This window comes from Macrobrachium rosenbergii, chromosome 13 (genome assembly GCF_040412425.1).
Source record: "Macrobrachium rosenbergii isolate ZJJX-2024 chromosome 13, ASM4041242v1, whole genome shotgun sequence".
NCBI lineage: Eukaryota > Metazoa > Arthropoda > Malacostraca > Decapoda > Palaemonidae > Macrobrachium > Macrobrachium rosenbergii.
Genome location: NC_089753.1, coordinates 49,637,087 through 49,660,979, shown reverse-complemented (window position 1 = coordinate 49,660,979; position 23,893 = coordinate 49,637,087). Strand labels below are relative to the sequence as shown.

The 23,893-nt window shown below is 47.3% G+C and overlaps 1 long non-coding RNA gene across 2 annotated transcripts in view; it reads left to right on the top strand.

The window, feature by feature from the left end:
- The window catches only part of LOC136845294 (uncharacterized), a 676,812-nt gene that overhangs the window by 646,804 nt on the left and 6,115 nt on the right, over positions 1–23,893 (top strand). Inside the window, exon 8 of one of the 2 annotated variants that reach the window (XR_010855136.1) lies at positions 22,054–22,106. The exons of the other annotated variant lie outside the window; for it this stretch is intronic. This is a non-coding gene — a long non-coding RNA (uncharacterized lncRNA). The remainder of the gene's footprint in view (positions 1–22,053; positions 22,107–23,893) is intronic. 2 annotated transcript variants of the gene reach the window in all.

The following is a 23,893-nucleotide window of genomic DNA, read 5'->3' as shown; positions in this document are numbered from 1 at the left end:
AGGTGTGTGATTGAGACAATTAGTACCTTCTCATCACCATCCTGGGCTCAAGGTAGCCTTCTGGCCTTCTGAGAATTCAGGATGAGTTTTGCGACGCTCACTGGTTCATTGAACAACAAACCACAGTAGTGGCATTTACCGACAAACAAGAGGGAATCGTTTTTTCCTCCTGTTTCATATGTCGACATTTGCAGGTACTCGAGTGTCTATAGCGCACTCAACATCTCAATTAGCCAGATGCATCTCCGGTGGGGATGTATTGGCAGGTGAGCTTGGCCTCAGGTTTGAGTGATCGGGGTGGAACACGCTGCTCACTCGAAGATTCACGAAGAGATTGCCCAACTGAGAATCCCTACCATCGTTCGGTTTCCTCCCTGCACAAGTCGGTAGTTTTTTCTCGCTCTTTCATACTAGACCCAGGGGCCGCTATGGCGAGGCATGCTGTCTTTCTGGGAAACTTGATATCTACATTTTTCCCTCTGTATTTGTCTGTTTCGCTAGGGGTTCTCAAGCATTGGTCACCCCGAGTTACAGACAAATGCCGAAGACTTTGCCTCTTGCCCGACCTGATAGCCAAGGCATCAAGAAGAGCTCTGCTTGACCCAACCTCCTGTAGCAGCTACACAAGAAGCGGTACTTCGAGCAGTACATCCCAGTGTGTTCGGGACTGGGAGACCTTCCAGCTTCCCTTGCAAGCATAGGCTTTCTTGCCAAGCGGCAGCAGCTATAGCTGGATATCTCTTGAAGTCATCTGCAACACTCCCAGGGACTGGATCCGTCTTCACTGGTGGGTGTCGTTGCGGAACTCCTTCTCGGGTCAGAATCGCTCTTCAAGTCTGGACTTCCTTGTCTTTTCTGCCGAGGGTTGCTTCTTTCCCTTTCATTTGTGAAGAATGTAGGCCCTTGCGACCTAGTCTTCTATCTGAAGTAGCCCTCATCTCCTCAGTCAAGATTCAGCTACGGATGAGAAGCTTCTTCGGTCTTACTGTCCCAGGGAACTGTTCCTTGGGTGGCATGTGACTCGTTTAGGGTTCCTGTCCCATGCTGCACACGCCCTTACAAGAGTCATCAGATAGAGATGTGCCCTCGTAGGACCATCTCTCATCTTGCTCCGGCCTTGGCGTAGAAGATGGAAGAACAGATGATGGGGATCAACACCTCGGCTCCTTCTCGATTGTCGTAGGTGGACTCCAAATCCTTCAGCATCTGTTGTCGGGTTTGAGTCGTCCTTGTTCCCCTCCTCCTTGGACTTTGTATCGATGATCCAGATTATTCATTACTTTGTCCTTTAGGGAGTTGTAGTACTTTCCAAAAAGGCTCAACACTCCTAACCTGGATGTCGTCAACATTTTCGCTAGTACTCTCTCTCCCAAGGAGGAAGTGTCTAGGACACATCTTCCTCCTGTCTTTGTGAAGTGATCGAAGGAGGTACTCGGCAGCTGACGATGACGATACCGGTACCTTCCACCCGAGAGCTCACAAAGCCGATGGCTTGGTCCATCCCTCGCATTCTGGAATTTTCTGTTGGGCTGGAAGCAAGACGTGGTCTCATAGACCACACTCTTGTCTTCCTATGGTCTTGCCCACGGGCCCTTGGAACGTTTTTTCCTTGGCCCTGTGGTGGCTGCTCAACAAGTTGTGTTTTCTTACCCAGCTCCTTCAAGAGGATGAGTAGCATCTCGCCTAAGGTGTTGGTTCTGGAAGTGAGAAGGATACCGAGAGTGACTGGCCTCTCTTCCTCTTCTTTCCCCGTCCTTCTACTGAACCAACACGTGCTGGACCTGGCTCTGATGCAGTGAGACTACACATCAAGCACCTGTTCTATTTTTCTCCTAGAGTCATAGAAGCAATTCTGCTCCTTCCTCTAGCAAGGGGCGGAAGAAGAGTCTGGCAATAAGGGAAACTCTATCTCAGCTTTTCCTTACTGCCTCCAACTAAGATTCTTCCAGCCTATTTCATATGAGTCACGTTTCCTCACTCATGCGAAAAGGTCCAGTATCTGACATTTGATCTTGCAGTCCTACACTCCGATCAATATATCAGAGGCTCAGGTACTCCTCCTCACTCTTTCAACCAGGAGGAGTAGCCCAGGTGTGTAGAACTCCAGTCAGTTCAGGAGGCTCACTCAGATTCCTCCCTCCAGTCAGTGAGTCTTCCTAATGTAAAGGACCGACAGTTTGTATATCGTATCGGAACAAATCACAATTTTTGAAAGTAAATTGTATTTTTCCTAACTACAGTAATATCCCAAACTTGCGCGATTCGAGTTCCATGAATTCATAGATGCACGAATTTTTCATTGGAACCTAACTAATGGGCATACACAAGTTTTTCACAGACACGCGAACATTTGCGAACACTGAGAAACTCTGCAAAAGTGTTTATCTTTAATTTTTTATGTAATTTATAAGTTCTCAAGCTTTTATGTGTAAATTAAATAACAAATATTATTAAAAGTATTAATTTCTCTCTTTTAGTGAGATGAGAGAATTTTTATGGTACATGTATACAGGTATGTTTATTTGTATGATAAATAAACTTTTTACCTAATAATAAGTACTAATTTTCAAATATTAATAAGATTAATGAAATTAAATAATAATAATAATAATAATAAAACTGCAATTACAAAATTTGTATTATTTTAAACAAACAAATTCTTCCCTCTCTTTTGTAAGAAGGTCGAAGGCAAAAGCTGTCAGACATGTCATTTAACATGACAAGAAGGGGTGTTACTGATCAGCGGTCAAATGTCTCTTGTAATTCTCTGTGTGTGTCCGTAATAATTCATAAAAAATTTCACTCTCTTAAGTAAGGACCATTGTTATCTCTCTCTCTCTCATTCGAAGTTAGCCAACCTACGTATTACAGTACTGTTTCTCTGTGTGTCTTTAACTGTACAGTAGATAATTTTAAATTGATCTAATTTTACCTGTACCGTTTACAAACTGTAAATGCGCCGTTCTAAAACATAGAGACATAGAGCATTTCAGAACAAAGAGAAAGAGAGAGAATAAAGGGATTTTGACAAAGGAAAAATCTATTTCTGAGGGAGGCCCTGTGTCACCCGGCGAAATTCCATACTAACACGAATTTCTAGGTATAAATATTGCTAAATATACCAGAGAAAAAGCTTTCAGGAATGCTGGGTTACTACCCCCAGATCGAGCGTCTTCTATAATGAAGACGTCGGTATAAGCTTCTCAGGTGAGTGAAGGAATCACAACCACAGAACCACACTCGAAAGATATCCCAATGGCAAAACCCCTTGGAAGAGTGGAGAGCCATACCAGCTCCCACATTCACCCGCCCACCAAGCGGCGACCCCAGCGCCGTCTGAACTCATTCCAGGCTAGCACCACCCCCAGGCTTGGCATGCCCAAACCGGGGGGGAAAACCAGACACTGGGAGGGTCGCCGGGTGACACAGGGCCTCCCTCAGAAATAGATTTTTCCTTTGTCAAAATCCCTTTTCTGAGCTCGTCCCTGTGTCACCCGGCGAAAGAGTAACAGAGAATCATGCCAAGACTGCAAAGATACAAAAATAAAGAGGAGGTGAAAATGAATAAAAGCACATGCTATGCAAAACTAGATTTAATATGAAAAATTCAAAAACAATTAACAGTGTATCAGATCACAGGTAAGTACAGGTGAAATGAATACCCATAACACAATACAATGCAATGACAAGAGTAATATAAATTACTCAACACAAAAGGAGAGGTACAGAAAGCATAATGCAAAACAAACAAGGTACCTCTTAGGCTAAATCTAAACAACAGCATGGCAAAAACATATACACCAAGACATTCTTAAGGTTAACAATATTAGTATCAATAATGAGGAGCTAGGCAGTGAGGCATGATTGATCCAGGAGAACAGGCAGAGAAATAAATGAGGCAGGTGGGTGGGGGGGAAGGATAAGGACTAAGGATAAATTAAGGTGGGGAATGACACTCCCCGGCCACTGTAGAAAATTTCAGAGCTTCGAGTGATTTTAGATAGTGGCGTTTAAACACTAGAGGTGATTTCCATCCCGTGTACTTGGTAAGTTCAGCAAAATCCACATTATGAAAATAATTGGTAGAAGTAGCCACCGCACGGATATCATGAACCTTAGGCACTGAATCCGGGTTAGCTTGTTTAATGAAATACAGAATTTGCTGTCATAGCTTTCAACGAAAGAGTTCCACCTTTTTCCCTGATAAAAAGAGGACCAGATGTACACTGAGAAGTTCTTTGTAAGTAAGCCCTTAAGGTATGGACTGGACATAAGGATTGGTCTTGTGGAAGAGGCACCACCTTCCAAGGAGACCATCTGTCCTGAGGGTCTTCATTTTTCGCTAGAAACGTATGATCAGGGGAAAGGAGAACTTCTCCCGACGGGAGAAATCAATGTGATCGACACCTCTGGAGAGAGCGGACAGCTCTGAGATTCTGGCACCTGAAGCCAAACTAATCAGGAATAAGGTCTTCCTTAACAGATCCAGATAAGAGCACTGAGAATTATTCATATCTGAGGCAAGCTTCAGAACGTCGTTAAGGAACCAGGTAACAGAATGTGGGCGTGTTACCGGCCTCAAACGGGCGCATGCTCTAGGGATGGAAGAAAAGTATGAATCTGTTAGGTCAATCTTGAAGCCATATAAGAACACCTTCTTCAAAGCTGGTTTAGCTGTAGTAATAGTGGCCGGAGCCAGGCCTTTTTCAAACAAAGACCTAAAGAAGGTAACCACTAGATTAGTAGTCATAGTTTGAGCTTCAGGTGCCTTCAAAAAGGATGCTAGTTTTTTGACTGCAGAATCATATTGTCTGAGAGTAGAATCTCGCTTATCAGATTCCAGAAACAGAGTGTTAACGGGGTCAATGTTTGCTCCCTTCTGTGCGGCAAACTTTATGAAGTCCATAAAGCCAGTGCAACCTGGACTTTTGAGGAAGCTGACAGTCTTGGTTTGTACTACTTGAGTCAGTTTGGGTCTGGGTATCTGATGACACCGCAACTTGAGCTCCAGGAGAAGGGGGAACCAGTTGCTCTTCGGCCAATAGGGGGCTACCAAGGCTACCCGACCCTTGAATGACCTGAGTTTGTGCAGGACTTTCAACAGCATGTTTATTGGGGGAAACAAGTAGATTCTCTCCCAACTGTTCCAATATATAGACATTGCGTCCGTGGCATAGGCATGGGGATCCAGATTGGGAGCCACATAACAGGGAAGTTTGTGATTGCTCTCCGTGGCGAACAGATCCACTTGGAGTCCCAGAACCCGGCGGTGGATCCAGTTGAATGATTCCAAGTCCAGGGACCATTCCGTCTCCAATGGAGTTAGTCTGGACAGAGAATCCGCCACCACGTTCCGCACTCCCGCTAGGTGGGTGGCTGACAGATGCCAGCCGTGCTTGTTCGCCAGAGAGAAGATGGCAAACATTACTTGATTTACGCGACTTGATTTGGAGCCGCCCCTGTTTATGCAATGAACCACCACGGCGCTGTCTAACACCAACCTGATGTGAATCTGGCCCTCCATGGTCGAAGTTTCTTTAGGGTTAGAAACACTGCCATAGCTTCCAAGGTGTTTATATGGAACTGACGGAACATTGTAGACCAAGTCCCTTGTACTTTTTGTTTTGGTGAGTATCCTCCCCAGCCGCTTAATGAAGCGTCTGTGTGGATTACCAGAGCTGGAGGGGGGAACTGAAGTGGGACAGACTTCGAGAGACCCTGGACTGTGGACCACGGGCGAAGCCTTTTCTTCAGGATTTGTGGGATTGAAGAGACTCTGTCTCTGAGCCTGACATTGGCTCGTCTCCACCACACTCTGTTTATGTCTTTTAATCTCGCTTTTAAGAGCAGGTCTGTCACTGAAGCAAACTGAAGAGAGCCGAGAATCCTCTCTTGAGTCCGGCGGGAGGCTACTTTGCCTTTCAGAAACTTTCTGGTAGCAGCAGCTATTTTCTTCCGCTTGGCCGGCGGAAGGGATAGCTTGTACGAGGTTAGGTCCCACTGGAGACCCAGCCATTGAAACCGAGACTCCGAACGATCCCAGGAACTCGATCACTATGGCCGTAGCCTCCCGGCACTCCTGGACAGTTGGGGCCCAGATTATCCAATCGTCCAGGTATGCTGCTAGGGAAATCCCTCGGGACCGTAACTCTTGAACTACTGTTTCCGCCAGCTTTGTGAATATCCTGGGGGCTATGTTGAGCCCGAAAGGCATGACCTTGAAGGAGTAGGCCTGTTTCCCTAGTCTGAAACCCAGGAAGGGAGAGAAGTTCCGCGCAACCGGGACGTGATAGTAAGCGTCTGAAAGATCGATAGAGGTGGTGACGGCTCCACGCGGCAGTAGAGTCCGTACTTGAGCAACTGTAAGCATGCGAAACTTGTCGCATTGTATGTAGAGATTTAGACGCGACAGATCTAGAATCACTCTTTGCTGGCCGGAATCTTTCTTGGGGACAGTGAACAGCCTGCCTTGAAACTTGAGGTGCCTCACTTTCTTTATTGCTCTCTTGTTGAGTAGCTCCGTCACAAAGTCCTGTAGGGCTTTGGAGGAAGGTTGGTAAAACCTGGTCAGGGGAGGGGGCCCTTGATCCAGCTCCAACCCAGACCTTTGGACACAATGCTGTGTGCCCAAGGACTGAAGGACCACTGGTCTCTGAACCAGTATAGGCGGCCACCTACCTGACTGGTCTCAGTGGGAGGAAGCAGGTTTGTTTCCTCTACCATGCGCCACTTTTCCCCGGGAGACGGATCCAGCCTTGCCTCTAAAGGGGGCTCGACCTCTACACCCCCTTGCGCTCCTATTAAGGCCGTGAAAGACCCCACGGCCTTCATAGGTAGGGTTGTACGCCGGCGAGGAGACGTACATAGGCGCAGCAAGGGATTGGGCTGGTTGAACCAGCACATACTGTTGGGGTTGGGCCTTGGAGGTGGACGGTTGGCTCACCGTCGAGACTGGAACTGCCTGAACAACCGCCTGATGTTGTGGTCTCCTGTGCTTCCTGTAACGTTTCCCAGGCCTATTCTGGGAACCGCCAAACTCAAGAGGTCTTCCGCTTAAAAGCGGAGATACCCCACCGGGAGCGCAGACTCTGGTTGGCCCTGGTTGCTTCGCCCAGGACACTGGAGACTTCATCTTCTGGGAAAAGGTTGTCTCCCCAGAAAGAACTCTTCATGAGTCTGTTAGGCTCATGACGAATGGTGGCATCAGCAAAGATGAACTTACGGCAGTTCATCTTTGCTACCATGAAGTCGTACAGGTCCGACTGGAACCCTGCTAACAGGGATTTAGTCAGAACCTGAAACAATGGCTCCTCTGCCTTGTTCAGGCAGGCGAGTTCAAAGACCGGCAGCCTAACTCAGCCGAGGAGAGCTTCCGTAAAAGCTGCTCACTGAACTGGTTTGATGAATCTGTCCAATTTACCGACAGTAAATGTGGACGGAGCATCTTTCCAGAACTCGTCACCCCGGGAAGATCAGGACGTGAGGTCAACTGAGGCAAGGGTTTGCCTTCCAAGCCCGCCACAGCCTATCACCGAGAGAAAACATAGTGAAGTTGCCCTTGAAGGGGGTCAACTCCGTGTTCTCCGACTGCACCTGATCCCTAGGGAAGATCACCGTCTCCTTAGGGACCTTGTCTGAGCGTGCCCAGGCTTCCTCCGTCAGCCTAACGAAGCCTGGGTAGGGGGGCAAGAGATCAGCTGGGAAGAACTCCAGTTCTTCTAGACGCCTGGTACCTAGACCTTCAATGGTCAAGGTGTCTTCATGCCGGATAGCACGAAGAGCAAAACGCCATGGGTTCCTTACGTCAAAAGGAGGGAGGGCAGCGGTGTCAGGGATCTGATAGTGCACCCCGGCCCCACCGGAGCGCGCCATATCAGCGATCAGAGTCTCCTGATTCTGAAGCCTCTCAGTAAGCTTACTCAGCTTAGCCTCTACCTCCGTAGAGAACCTCTGCAACAACATCCCCGCAAACACCTCAGGGTCAAAGGCAGGCTGGCGAGGAGGGCTGGGCTTGGCCGCCCTCTTACTCGCTCCTTTGCCCGGGGTACTCGGTTTGCTCCCGGAAGCCAAAGGGCCAGCACCCTTTGGCTTCAACGGGGGGAAAGGAGATGCTTTCCGTGAAGATGAGGGCTTATAGCCCTTCGTCTTCAACGACGACTTTAACTTGGGGACAGTAGACTGAGCTCTGTCCCTCAAGATAGAAGATTTAGTGAAGCCCTGAAAAGAAGAGGATGATGAAGGAGGGGAATCAAAGAGGGCGCCCGCCCCCACTGCCTCACTTACCTCACTACCTACCCCCTGGTCCTGCTCGATGACCATCGGCTCGAGGTCCAGGTCGAGCGCGGCGACGTCTTCGGAAACCTCCGTGTAGAGGGGGTCCTCTTGCAGGGGCTGGGTCGCGGCCCGGATCTGCTCGATGATAGGTGCGGCCACATCAGATGGTACGGCCACAGCGATCCGGGCGCCGGGGTAAAGCAGGTCCCTCAGCTTTTCATCGAGGACGTAAGAGTTCCCCGACGGAACATTCCTCCCGAACCCAGCCACCCAGGCGCGGAGAGACTCCAAGGCCTCTTTCTTGGAGGACTCGTCAACCTGAAAGGGAGCAGAGAGTCAAGAAAGGGCTAATACCGTGTTAATATAAGAGCCAGATGTGACCAAATAATAAACTGTGACTAACGTGGTAAAGCGGAAGTAAGCAGCTTACCGACTCGTCCTGGATACATCCGTACGATGCGAAGCAAACCTCACAGCCGTCCGGATGCCAGACGATCAAGTCATCAAGCCGGACCGCACAGCCAGCGTGGGTCCGACAAACCACATGCCCGTAGGGTTGGTGGAGGATGGCAGCACATCAGGGCTCCTCACAACGAACAGTCTGTAAGTGTGAAAAGTATATGAACCTACCACTCTATAAGAAACTTAAACTATGTAGGGATAAGTATTTTCATACCATGCTACCGGAGAACTCCGGTGGAATGAAAAACCCTGTCAGAGACGGACCTACTAAGCAAAGAAACTTAAAATATGGTAAGCAAAAAGTCTCCCGACTGCCGGAATACTCCGGCGGAATGAGAGAGTTGAATCGACAGGACTCTTACCACAAGGAACGCCTGTAATAAAAACGGCGGAACCCAAGGGAAGGATCACCGGACTCTGATATAAGATTAAAGTAAATTTTTAGATATTATGGTAAGCAAAAAGTCTCCCGACTGCCGGAATACTCCGGCGGAACGAGAGAGTTGAATCAACAGGACCCTTACCACAAGGAACGCCAGTAATAAAAACGGCGGAACCCAAGGGAAGGATCGATCACCGGACTCTGATATAAGATTAAAGTAAATGTATCAACCCGACGGCGGGGTTAAGCCGCCGGGGACCAGTAACAAATGTATACATATAGAGGGTGGTAAAGTAACCAGTTAACATCAACATATATGAGGTAGAGTCCCCCGAAGTCCGGTACCATCACCACCGGAGATCCCAAGCCTCTACCGCTAGAGTACACAAGAAGGATGAGGCAAAAACACAACTGGACCCACATGGGCAGGTGTAAGCGCCAATCAAATCTGACTAGAATGACCCAGACACCAAGAGGCGAATACTCGGGAGGCAAAGGAGGACAGGAGATGATGGGAGGGAGGAAGGGCAACCCTGAGAATGTTCGAAAACCCACTCAGTCCGAGGAGAGCAGGTAAACGAAACATAAAGTCAAGACAATTGTCACCAGGAACCATCCCTGGGAGGGAGCGAAACCCTCCACCAGGGAGGACCCAAGTACTCGGGGTGATCATCGGGGACCGATGTCACACATGCGAGAGATGACAAAGAGTGACTTAGGGTAGGCTAGGGAAGGGGGAAAGGCTACGTAAGGAAGGGCTTAAACCAGAGAAGAGGAAAACAGGAGACTAGGGAAGATGTGCACCCAGCTCAACTGTAATCGCAAGCCGTCATACTAGGTAAAGTAATACCCAAGTAGGGAGAGCTCTAGGCCTACCCCTAACAGGAAGGAAAGGAAGCAGCCTAAGACCCCCATGCTCTCACCTTGTAATAGATGCAGTCTATAAAATACGAAGGGGAGAATGAAAGGGAGGGATGGAGAACCAACAGGGAGAGAAATTCCTGTGTCGAAGGCCAGCCAGAACCGTAAAGTAAGGGAATGCTAAAATAGCGTGGAGGAGACACACCCAAGGAAAAACCTCTACCCTCCGAAAAGAAGGGGGAGGACAATGGGGTCTCACTCCACAACCCAAACAACGGTCGGTGGATGGAACAACAACAGAAACTCCTCTACCTGCTGATCCCTCCTCTCACCTAACCTACCCCAAGGTACAAGGGAGAGTAGGAGGCCAGATAGGCTACCAGGAAAAGCCTAACCTTGCACTAGGCAGGGCTAGGACAGGGATGTTAACCAGAAATAATAAATAATTAACCACCATTACTAAATATATACACTAGACATTAATATCAGCTTGTGCTTGGCATGTAGCCTAACCAACAAAGCGACAGGAAGTAAACAGATAGGACTGTACCTGACGCCCCGCGGTAATAATAATAATATTTTAAAAATATAATAAAACATGACATCAAGCACAAACATAATAATAAATCTATAACTGACCAATGGGGAAACATCCTGGGGAGATACCTAAGCGGGAAATACTACGGGAACCCTAAATGTAAGAACCCCTATGATGGGAAGTTCTACGAAATTAACATTAGAGGATACCCCAAAGACCCAACCTAGGCAAGACCACCAGGATGAATCCTAGGGGGATGATGATAAGCAATGTAATCGACCAAGAGAAACCCAAACAGAACAAGCTGGACGGGCGTACCTCGCGGTCGACATGGCTGACAAGGGGACGCCGCAGCGTCCCAACAAAAACCACATATAATATATAAATACCGGCTAAGACAGCCAAACTTATCATAAAAACCCCATAAAAAGATAGTACTTAACTTGACGACAGTAAAGGTGAATGTGAAATAAAGGCAAAATACGCCAAAAACACAAGCCACAAACAAAACAGTGATCAAATCACGTGCTAGAAATGGAATGAGTTCAGATGGCGCTGGGGTCGCCGCTTGGTGGGCGGGTGAGTGTGGGAGCTGGTACGGCTCTCCGCTCTTCCAAGGGGTTTTGCCATTGGGATATCTTTCAAGTGTGGTTCTGTGGTTGTGATTCCTTCACTCACCCTTGCTTATACCGACGTCTTCATTATAGAAGACGCTCGATCTGGGGGTAGTAACTCCAGCATTCCTGAAAGCTTTTTTCTCTGGTATATTTAGCAATATTTATACCTAGAAATTCGTGTTAGTATGGAATTTCGCCGGGTGACACAGGGACGAGCTCAGAAAAGAAGTTTTTAAAAACGAGGTTGAGAAGACTTCTAAAAATAGATCGGTGGAATGGAGGAGAGAGTCACACACTCCTGTATTCTTACGTTAACCATTTTTTTCTTTTTTTAAGGGTAATGTATTAAGCTAACTTTTAAATGAAAATACAGTAACTTTAATTTCATTTGAAAGTTAGTTTAATACTGAATGTCCATCTTTTGATATCTAACGTAAGAATAACTTTCTCTCTCTCTCTCTGTCTCCGTAATAATTCATGAATAATTTAACTTGATATTGCAAGTAAGGGAAATCTCTCCCTCGTTTATAGTTAGCTCTCACACATTTTTACAACTTATTAATTCTCTGTACATCTTTACCTGTACAGTAGATAGTTTAAATTGATCTAATTTGATCTGTACCGTCCAGGAAGTGTAAATGCGCTAGTGTTGCAAATACATTCTAAAACATAGAGACATAATAACGAAGAGTTGTATTAGTAAAAATAAAAAACACTGTTTGTTCATGAAAAAGCATTTCAGAACAAAGAGAGAGAGACACAGAATAAAGATGTTGTTAAAAAGAGGTTGAGACGACTTCTAAAAATAGATCGGTTGGAGGGGGAGAGAGACAGAAATTCTCTACCAACTCTCAATTTTTATGTCAACCATTTATTTTTTTTTAAGGGTAATGTATTCAGCTAACTTTTAAATGAAATTACAGTAATTTTAATTTCATTTAAAAGTTAACTTAATAATTTGGGAGCATGATTAGGGTCATATTTAAAGTTTAAACTTTAGGAATAAGCATTTATTAGCATTTTTAGAGACCGTGTCAAACTTACTTGAAAATTCACCTTGCGTGAGGGGTTCTGGAACCTAACCTCGCGTAAGTTCAGGGTATGACTGTATACAAACCTGAGGTCCTTTACACTACCTATTATGCCCACCTCATGCTACCCCTCAATCTGAACCTGGACCGAAAAGCAAACTGGAATGTTTACATCCAGGCAGGCGGGTATTCCCACCTTCCTGGCAGTAATTACTGCCTAACCACCTTGCTCAAGAGTTTAATGGCCGTTTCCAGCATACGCTAAAAGTAATTCCTAATGTAAAGGACCTCAGGTTTGTATAATTAGGAAAAATACAATTTACTTTCAAAAATTGTGATTTTGCTTTTGGCCGTCGTGCAGTGCAGATGTGTGTTCTTCCCTCTCTGCCCTGACTGTCGTTGAGCTGCTTTTCCCGGTGGGATCTTCCTTTTTCCTTGTGTATTTGCTTATTTGTGTGTTTGAAGTATGCAGCCTCACAAAAGTAAGCCTTGTAAGCCCTCTTTCCCCCAGCGTTGTGTCCTGGGGTTGGCAGGAGGAAGTGTAGCAGCTTCCATTCGAATGTTAATGTTGATCTGCACGCCCTTTGCTCCTCTTGCAGGGGGCATGTGTGTACTCGAAGTTCTACCTGTATTGAGTGCTGCTCCTGGTCGGCTGAGCAGTGGGCGAAGTTTGAGGGGAGGAAACGATACTATAGGAAGCCTTCCAAGGCGTCAACTGAGGGTCATACGCCCGACGACTCCCTTGATGGCTAACTCTGTCCTCGTCTCTCTCTCCCGGCAAACTTCCCCCTTCTGGCTGCCTCTCCTTCGGGAGAGGACTCCTCTTTCTCTTCTTCGCTCACTTCATCAGGCATGGAACGACAGGGGGTGGACAATCAGGACGACCTCCTCTCAGGGGTCTCTCCTTGCCCCCGGGGAGAAACTTTCCCCTGGAGTGAGAGGAAGCTCCCTCCACTAACACAACTTTTTCTTCCAGCACGGCATTTGCTCTCATGCTGAGCAGGCAACTTGACTTAGAGGCAGCCTGGCGTTCCTTGGGTCTCTTTGTCATACCTGGTAGCCGCTCTTGTGGTGACCCATGGTGCCACCACTTCTACCACCAGCACTGTGACGATGACAGACTTTGCCAAGATGCTGGTAACTGTCTTGTCTAACCTGGGGAACCAGGTGACCACTGTACCAGCATCCCAGCACTCAGTGCCTCTGCCCCTAGCTGCTCCTGTGACGTCTGCTGCTCCCTCCCGGATGGGGGACTTGACCGCCATCCTGAAGAAGATGACAAAGAAGAAGTCGCAGAAGAGGTCTCAGAAGGTGTCGTCATCTTCATCGTCTTCGTCATCATCTGCTACCTCCCCCCTTTCTCCTTCCGAGGCTAGTTAGTTGAAGAGGAAGAAGGCTGTCTCTTCCCCCGTGGCCCCCCCCCCAACAAGAAATCCCATCCTGGGACTTCTAAGGGGCTGCCTCCCTCCACAGGGGAAGCAGTGGGATCTCTCGTTGGCTCTTCCCGACCTTCGGGTCAGGGAACCGAATCGTTCACCCCTGGGTCTAGAGTTTCCGGAGTCGCGGGCGTGACACCCGTTGCCAGTCCTAAGAAGTCCTCTTCGAAGGCTGGCACTGTGGCAGACGCTCATTCACGAGCCACTTCGAGTACCCAGGTCTCTAAGGAGACTCGGGTATCCCGAACTGGTGTCAGAGAATCCACTCACTGCACTGATTCGGGCACAGGACAAGAGAAAGAGCCAGGACATGCAGGTGTCTCGCCTCTGCCTGCTGGCACTTCTTCCTGTGCCAAGCCAGGTTCACAGGCTGATGCTTCAGTCTCTTGGGCCCAAGCATCTGGAGAGACAGAGAGGAGGTTCCCTGCACAGTCTTCTCGTGGGGTTCCGGCCTCAAAGAAGACGGGCCCGTTAAGAGGACAGCACAAGTTCTTGCCAGCCAGCCGCTCTTTTGACTCCACCCAGTCCCTGATCACATTTGCACAATCGGCTTAGCTCGGTCGAGTCGAGTAGTTTGGCTTGGCTTGCACGAACCGCTACGCCTTCCTTGGGACAGCATTTTGCCGAGGCGAAGATGCTCTCCTGGGCCCGGGTTGCCATCATCACAGCAGGTTGATGACCGCTCTCGGCCCACCCCTCCCACTGGTTCTGCCAGCAGGCCTGGGCGGGGGCCCAATCCTCCTCACCTGTCCCCTCAACCTCCTGGGGTTTCCTTGGGAGGTGCAAGTTGGGTAGGAGGAACTCTGGAGAGTCCTCTCCCCAGAGTTCAGCTACAAAGGTGTACGTTCCTGGCTCGGTTCTCGGATCATCTAGATCATATGCTTGCATAGTGCGGGAAGGATCCAAGGGGTCTGCCAAGGTTCTCCCTCCTGCATGGAGAGTAGATCAGAAGGACTACACCTTGGAAAGACTCGAGGGTCCTCTCCCCCAGGATGCGGACACCCCCGAGATACAGAGGACTTTTGCAGGGGTCATTGCGCTGATTCGTCAGCACAGCGATCTTGGGGAAGGGACCACAGCCTCATCTGTGGATCGTCCTTTGCACCTCGAATCCTTCTGGGGTCCGAAAAAGGAACTCAAAGTTTCAGTGGGGCTGCTGTGGTCCACACTTGCTGAGGGGGTCCTCAATCAAGTGAATAATCTTGTTTCTGAGCAGGAGAGTTCACTTCAGTCGAATTGCTCGGACATGCTGCTTCCTCCTCCTCTGCCTCAACAGAAGCGCTTTTATACACCCTCGGAGAGGGCATTGCCGACCAAGTAGGTTGACTCGGACCAGGTGCATCTAGGCCCAGGTCTCTCACTGTAGCACCTTGCTTCAGAAGGAGTCTCTCTTTCACAGCAAGAAGCGGCGACCCTGAAGGCCACCACCATGGCGGCAACCCTGAAGGCCACCACCATGGCGGCTCTCCAGGCAGTCTCCTGGCTGGACTGTGGTCCTTCAGAGTATCCAAAGTGGCTGCCTCCTCGGATGCTATCGTTCCTGGGGAGGGCTCCACTTTCAGGAGGCTGTGCCAGTCTGGAGGTAGAGCCATCTCTTTCCTAGTCCACCAGATGGCAAACCTGTGGGCAAACCTGGTGCTAAAGAGAAGGGCTGTCCTTTCTCGTTTTGCCAGGTTTGTAGGTCCCGAATCGGCAATGACCCTGCGGAACAGACGGTTGCTGGGTTCTGCATCTCTCTTCCCTAGAGAGCTGGTAGATGCTGCAGTGGAAAGCTTCGGACCAAAGACAGCAACCGCCTTGGCCATCAGGCAGTGGCCAAGACCTCCAGGCCTTCGCGCTCCACTGCATCCCGGCCTTCGGGCCAGGCTAACATTTCCTCAGCCCCCAAGAAGTCCCAGACTTTAAAAGGGTGCATGTGGGAACACCCAGCCTTCTTCTGCCGGAAAAGGGGGCAAGGCAAAGAAGAAGAAGGGGAAACGCTAGGGGCAGCATTCCCCTCTGGCTGCTGCCAATGATGGGGGGGTTGCCTGTCGAGCCATTGGGCAACATGGCAGCAGTACGGAGCCGAGAATAGAGTAGTGAATGTCCTTCAGGAGGGATATCTACTCCCCTTTGAGTCTCGGCCGCCCTGCACCAACTCTCCCGTCCATCTCCTTACCTATCTTCATGGTTCTCCGAAGGATCTTGCAGTCAAGCAAGAGGTGTGTGCCATGCTGAGCAAGGGCACTGGTGCAGTCGTGTCAGATCGGTCCCCAGGCTTTTACAGCCATCTCCTCCTTGTAGAGAAAGCTTCGGGGGGCTGGAGACCGGTCATAGACCTCTCTCCCCTGAACCGATTCATTCGCCAGACTAAGTTCACGATGGAGACGGCTTGCTCCATGATCGCCTCCATCAGGGAGAATGACTTCATGCTTATGGTGGACCTGAAGGATGTGTATTTCCAAATACCCATCCATCCATCCTCCCCCAAGTACCTTTGCTTTATCCTCGGGGAGACGGTGTTCCAGTTCAGGGCACTCTGTTTCAGGCTCTCGGCCGCTCCCTAGGTGTTTACGAGATTGTTCACCCTTGTGTCAGCTTAGGCCCATTCGCATGGGATATGTCCACTGAGGTATCTCAACGACTGGCTGGTCCTGGCAAGCTCTTGCTCGCAGTTGCTTCAGGATAGGGATCGGTTCCTCAAATTTTGCCACGATCTAGGGATTGTAGTAAATCCCAAGACGTCAGATCTCATCCCCAAGCAGAGGATAAAGTACCTGGGCTTGCTGATAGATATGGTAGCAGCAAGAGTCTTCCCTCAGACTCTCGTATCAGCAGGTTCAGGAAGGTCAGCCTGTTCCTGTCTCGACAGGAGCAGCCAGCTCGACAATGGCAAGTTGTCATCAGTCACCTGTCGTCATGAAGAACCTAGTCCCTCATGGGCATCTGCACCTTCTGTCCTTGCAATAGCGACTGAAAGAGTACTGGTCCCAGTCTCGAGACCCTCAGTCCTTTTTCACCCCTCTCTTGGGGAGGTGAGAAAGGACCTAGATGGTGGATGGATGACAGGAACCTCTTAATAGGAGTATGCCTGCATACTCCCCCTCTGGACATGCTTCTGTTCTCAGATGCACCAACCTAGGGATGGGGCGCTGGAGGAGTTGCTGACTTCGGGAGTGTGGCACTGAGACAAGAAGCACCTTCACATCAACATCCTGCACTCAAGGCGGCCTTCTTGGCTTTCCAAGAGTTTCAGGATCGAGTGATGGGACACTCCATGGTTTTGATGAGCGACAACACCATGGTAGTGGCATACGTCAACAAGCAAGGGGGCTTGGTGTCCCTTCCGCTTCATCAGTTGACAATGCAGGTGCACAAGTGGGCTCTGGCTCACTCGGTAGAGCTGTCAGCCAGGTACATTTCAGGCAAGAGGAATGTAGTGGCAGACAAGCCCAGCCGCCAGAATCAGGTGATAGGGACAGAGTGGTCCCTTCACCCAGACATCGCAGAGAGGTTGTTCGATCTGTTAGAGCGTCCAGTCATAGATCTGTTCGCCACCCGGCACAACAGGAAACTTCAGGTCTTCTGCTCGGTCATGCTGGACCCATGGGCCACTGCGGAGGATGCTTTCCAACACCTGTGGGACAATCTCGATGTCTATGCCTTTCCTCTGTTTTGTCTGATTTGCAAGGTGATCAGCCAAGTGTTGATCACCCCGAATCTAAGGATGATTCTGGTGACTCACAAATGGCCTCAGGCTGTTTGGTATCCCGGCCTGTTAGCTCTTCTTTCCGAGGCACCGAGAGAGATCTCTCCCTGGCCTAACCTACTGTGTCATCTCCATGTAGAGTGGTACCACCAGGCAGTTCAGTCTCTGTGTCTTCACGGCTGGCAGTTATCCAGCATTTCTGCGAGCGAGAGGCTTTTCGTGCCGCACAGCAACGGAGATGGTTGGACACTTCGAGCAGTCCTCTGCAGGGGTATACCAGGGAAAGTGGGCTGTCTTCTGTGGTTGGTGTTGTAGATGGGGTCTCTCTCCGGTCGGAGCTGCTGTTCATCAGATTGTGGACTTCCTCGTCTTTCTTCGCTGAGAGAAGCTTCTCTCCGTTTCAGCCGCAAAAGGCTACAGGGCTGCACTCAGCCTAGTCTTGCGGCTGAAAGGAGTAGATATCTCTCCCTCTTTTGAGATTTCTCTACTGATGAGAAGCTTCAAAAGGTCTTGCCCACCCAGGGACCTCAGACCCTCTGCATGGGATGTGACTTTTGTTCTAAGGAGCCTGACTTGTGCACCATGTAAGCCTTTACGAGAGCCATCAGAGAGGGATCTGACCCTCAAGACTGTCTTCCTGCTTGCCCAGCATTGGCGAAGAGAGTGGGATAACTTCATGGACTTTCCTTTGATGTTAAACATTCAAGGGGATGGGGATCAGTTACGCTCAATTTCATCCATAACTACGTAGCGTAGTAAATCCTGAGACGTCAGATCTCATCCCCAAGCAGAGGATAAAGTACCTGGGCTTGCTGATAGATACGGTAGCAGCAAGAGTCTTCCCCTCAGACTCTCGTATCAGCAGGTTCAGGAAGGCAGCACAGCTGTTCCTGTCTCGACAGGAACAGCCAGCTCGACAATGGCAAGTTGTCATCAGTCACCTGTCGTCATGAAGAACCTAGTCCCTCATGGGCATCTGCACCTTCTGTCCTTGCAATAGCGACTGAATGAGTACTGGTCCCAGTCTCGAGACCCTCAGTCCTTTTTCATCCCTCTCTTGGGGAGGTGAGAAAAGACCTAGATGGTGGATGGATGACAGGAACCTCTTAATAAGAGTATGCCTGCATACTCCCCCTCTGGACATGCTTCTGTTCTCGGATGCATCAACCTAGGGATGGGGCGCACACCTGGAGGAGTTGCTGACTTCAGGAGTGTGGCACTGAGACAAGAAGCACCTTCACATCAACATCCTGGCACTCAAGGCGGCCTTCTTGGCTTTCCAAGAGTTTCAGGATCGAGTGATGGGACACTCCATGGTTTTGATGAGCGACAACACCATGGTAGTGGCATACGTCAACAAGCAAGGGGGCTTGGTGTCCCTTCCGCTTCATCAGTTGACAGTGCAGGTGCACAAGTGGGCTCTGGCTCACTCGGTAGAGCTGTCAGCCAGGTACATTTCAGGCAAGAGGAATGTAGTGGCAGACAAGCCCAGCCGCCAGAATCAGGTGATAGGGACAGAGTGGTCCCTTCACCCAGACATCGCAGAGAGGTTGTTCGATCTGTTAGGGTGTCCAGTCATAGATCTGTTCGCCACCCGGCACAACAGGAAACTTCAGGTCTCCTGCTCGGTCATGCTGGACCCATGGGCCACTGCGGAGGACGCTTTCCAACACCCGTGGGACAACCTCGATGTCTACACCTTTCCTCTGTTTTGTCTGATTTGCAAGGTGATCAGCCAAGTGTTGATCACCCTGAATCTAAGGATGATTCTGGTGGCTCCCAAATGGCCTCAGGCTGTTTGGTATCCCGGCCTGTTAGCTCTTCTTTCCGAGGCACCAAGAGAGATCTCTCCCTGGCCCAACCTACTGTGTCAACTCCATGTAGAGTGGTACCACCAGGCAGTTCAGTCCCTGTGTCTTCACGGCTGGCGGTTATCCAGCATTTCTGCGAGTGAGAGGCTTTTCGCGCCGCATAGAAACGGAGATGGTTGGACACTTCGAGCAGTCCTCTGCAGGGGTATACCAGGGAAAGTGGGCTGTCTTCTGTGGTTGGTGTTGTAGATGGGGTCTCTCTCCGGTCGGAGCTACTGTTCATCAGATTGTGGACTTCCTCGTCTTTCTTCACTGAGAGAAGCTTCTCTCCGTTTCAGCAGCAAAAGGCTACCGGGCTGCACTCAGCCTAGTCTTGCGGCTGAAAGGAGTAGATATCTCTCCCTCTTTCGAGATTTCTCTACTGATGAGAAGCTTCAAAAGGTCTTGCCCACCCAGGGACCTCAGGCCCTCTGCATGGGATGTGACTTTTGTTCTATTTCCTTTCAGGACTATAGAAGCAAACCTGCTCCTTCCTCTAGCAAGGGGAGGAAGGAGATCATGACAATAAGACAAACCTGATGCTGGTATTTGCCTTACTATCACAGACTTTTAAGGTTTATCCTAGCCTATTTTGTATGAAATGATGTCTTCCTCATTCATACGAAAAGGCCTAGAAGTCTGACAATTGACCTCACGTTTCCTACAACCCGATTAATTTGTAAGAAGCAGGTTTCCCTTCCTCACTCTGTCAACCAGGAAGGGAACCCCAGGTGTGGCGAACTCCAGTCAGTTTTAGACTCACTCAGATTCCTCCCTCCAACCAGTGAGTTTCCTAATGATGGTTTGTATATTGTGTAGGAACAAATCACAATTTTGTAAAGTAAATTGCCAATACAAACCTGAGGTCCTTTACATTACATTTTCATGCCTACCTCTTGCCACCCCTCAACCTGACACCTGGGTCGAAAGGCAAACTGGAATGTTTACATCTGGGCAGGTGGGACTCTCATCTACCAGACAGTAGTTAACTGCCCAACCACCTTGTTTGAAAGTTCAACAGCCATTTCCAGCTGTGCTGTAAGTAATTCCTAATGTGAAGGACCTCAGATTTGTAGAGTTAGGAAAGATACAATTTACTTTAAAAACTTGTGATTTTTATACTGTACAGCATACTTACCAAGTAATTACTGAATTGGAGTCCTCCCTCCTCACCTTTCATGGGCAATACAGCAATAAAATAGATTAAAGCTGTTGACTGTGAGTCGCTAACATGCTCCCCGTTGCAGTGGGTAGGGCCTGTCACCCCCTCCTCTGCAGCTGACTCGTTGCCACGAATTTGGAATTTAGGAATGCCATGTGAGCATAATCGTTAGCTAAGTAATTACTTAGTAAGTATATATAAAACTTTACTTTATTATAAAAATGTCATTTTTAGCAATATTTTAATACAGCGCTCTGGCTTATGTCGCGCTTCAGGAACAGAACCCCCTACGTAAACCAGGGACTGCATGTACTTTATAATTATTACTCATACTGGTCAGTGTATTCCATTTAAGCTGTCATCATGTGTTGCCTTAAGGGAAAATTGCTGAGATAATAACCGTTTTGGGCTGAAATGATGCTGCACAGAACCTTTAGCACTGTGCCTCTAGTGGTTAACAAGGCAAACAGTTCATTATCAAAATTTATCTTTCACTATGCATAGTGAAAGCTTTAATGATATTATTTTTAACTTTATGCCAATATTCATTTGTGGTGGTTAGGATAATGACAAGTCTAAAATTTCAAAATAGGACACTTGTTTGACCCATGACTATTTGCTGAATAACCCACTTGACCCAGTCCCTGTGTGCAGAGAGTGCTGATCAACTAAAAGTTAGTGGATTGGGGAAACTTATCAGAACCCTCATCCTTTACAACTTAAATTGTTAAAGAAATGCAGTTTATTGTTGTTAAAAAAATGCAATTTATTGAACAAACTTCAAATTTCAATACAGGTATTAAAAAACAAACCCTTCATCCTGTGAGATTGAATTCACTTGGTCTTCAAGACCTACGTTTCATAATCAGTCAATCAGTACAGTAATAATAAATAAATAAATAAATGATAATACTGTAATAATAATAATAATAATCGAATTTTGCCAAGCTACCCTTGATAAGAGAATTTCATGGATAAATCTCCAATGCAGTGATAAAGTACAGTTTACCATAAGATAGGAATTACTGTTAGCTGTGGGAAAGCTTGATTGTTCAGTTGTAAACTGTTACAATCAGAAGGCCTGTGCCCCAAAAGTATATGTCAAAGTCCTAGTCCACCTACAGTATTGTTAATTTCATTCAGGTCAGTTTTCATTCAAATTGGGCCTCCTTCTGAACCTGTGAATAAGGTAATAGTACTGTGAAATATTCATTTTGTACAGTTTTTTTTTATCCTTGCATTCATGTATTTAGTTGTGATAGAATAATTTTCTTTGTGAATTTTATACCTTGCCATTTTTTTTTATTCTATAAAGAAAGTTCAGCATTTAATGATCCCTTTTTATTGTAAAGTTAAGTTGTTTTTACAAGTATCTTCTAAAAAAGGGTTTAAATGAAATATTGTTTAAGATAAAGTCCTATTTTCAAGTATATTATAATTATCAAAAACAGCAATCTAGGATTAACATACACCTGTACTATACAGAACTGACATGTAGCAGCTATAGCTACGTTATTAGGCAATGACAAAATATTGGAATGAATCTTGTACAGGAGTCACCTTCGTGAACTAATGAGTTGACAATAATTGACTCCTGGCTAAATGCAAACTTTGCTACACCAGTTTTGAGTGTAAAGAATCATTTCAAATGCCAAGTCAATGATTATTAAGTTTTCAGATTCTTTTAGACAAATTTTTGTTGTTTCATTAAAACTGACCTCATATTTACTTTTACACTTTCTACATCGCCAGTTAGCTGAAAGATGGAGTGGATTTTGATAGGCAGTAACCAAGTCTCCTCCAAGGTGGGTATCTCATAACTATGAAAGAATCCCCAACATAATACTCCATGTTATTACTGAGCCTCTTAGTGTTCATACAGTGAACACACATAGTTTTTCCTTAAGCAGACTTGCTTTTTTAGGAGACTTATTGCAGCTCCTCAATAGCATTACAAAAAACCCCAAAGATCGGTAGGTATCCCATGTGATCTGTACTCCTAAGAGGATGATGTGTGATTTGCTAGCCCATTTTAATCTACCATATCTACCTAACCAGTGGTAAAAGGAAGATTTAAGTTGAAGTCTCCAACATTCATTGTTAATAACTTCCTGGGCATAACCCCCTCTATGCTGGGAAGGACAGAACTCTTAAACTGATGCAAATTCATATGCCTTAAGAATTTCAGCCAGAAAGATGCTCTTAAAAGTACTTTTATGGAGTCTGATCAGTTCTGTAGCAGTTTAGACATGTGTCAATCCTCATATCACCCACAGTGTTAATAAATATATTGGATTAAGCTTGTCTGTTAAGCTCAAATCTACTAGTTGATGCTAATGCTATTGGAAAAATAGTAATTTAAAATATAGGGTCCTTGAAGAAAGCCCGATGAAATCCCATTCACAGTTCAATCTTTGTGTTAATGTCCTTATTTGGTGTTCTGACAGTCTATTGCTCTCAAGAGTTCATCGTTCATTATGAGATTCCTTATCACCCTTAAGAGCTGAAAGTATTTTGCCTTTAATGGAGCACAGATGAGGGGAAAAAGTGCTGCCTTACAAGCCTGGGGTTTATCTCCAACCTCCTTGTCTTAGTTTTTCTAACAGCCAGTGCTTGATAAATGATGTACTTTTGTGCATCTGGAGGAATAATCTTTTGTGGTGGCTTGACCTGTATGTTATTAGACCATGCCCCTTTGTAAGGTAGATTCCTAGATTATAATTAACAATTTGATGATATTGGTCTCAAGTTTTGTTGCGCTACGTTTCCCACAGGTTTTCGACAATATGGAATCAACAAAGTTGAAATCCAGTTGTGGTCAGATCAAACCACAGGTTCCTGAACTGTAAATTGAAGACTTGGAGAATGTCAGCAGAACATCTAAACAAATCAAAGATGATAGCCATGTGGCCATGCAAGCAGCAATGTGCCCTTGTACTTAATTACTCAAGTGACTATGGCCTGCAATTTTGTGAAGTCTCAAGTTTATTTTTGGTCGACAGCTCTGGTATACTTGCTGTTGCTTGGGTGCTTCCAAAGAAAATTTGTACCAATTTGATTATTCCTCCTTAACCTTCAGGTAACTTGCAACCCTGAATGACATATAAGACTATGGTGTGGGGGGGGGAGAGAAGAATGACAGCTTGTCCACTTTGGACATACCTGTAGGTATCTTGGAGATGTTTGGCCCAAAAATCTGCCATATGAATGAATCTTCTCACAGACTCCACTGTCTCCATCCTGGTGAAGTCAACTACAGGAGTGGGAAGAGCTTAGCTGATCAAGGTCTACAACCAGCTTATAACCTCCTGAAGCCTTAGGATGATGAAGAGACAACTCTAGAACCCAAATGATTCAGTGGCCACATGCTCTCATGCCTTTCTCTTGAGCAGGATTGGACCTCCTCATACTTAGCCCAAAATTTCTGAAGACAACCTCCCACCAGGGCACTGTTAAAGGGGGGAAAAAGCCTCGTCTACATTTACCCTCTTCTGCCTAAGGATAGGTTGAGGCTCTCCCTCTTTCTCTACATGTGCCAAAGGATGACAAAGGAATCCATAAGGGACAGGGGAGCTGAACCATGAAGGGGATT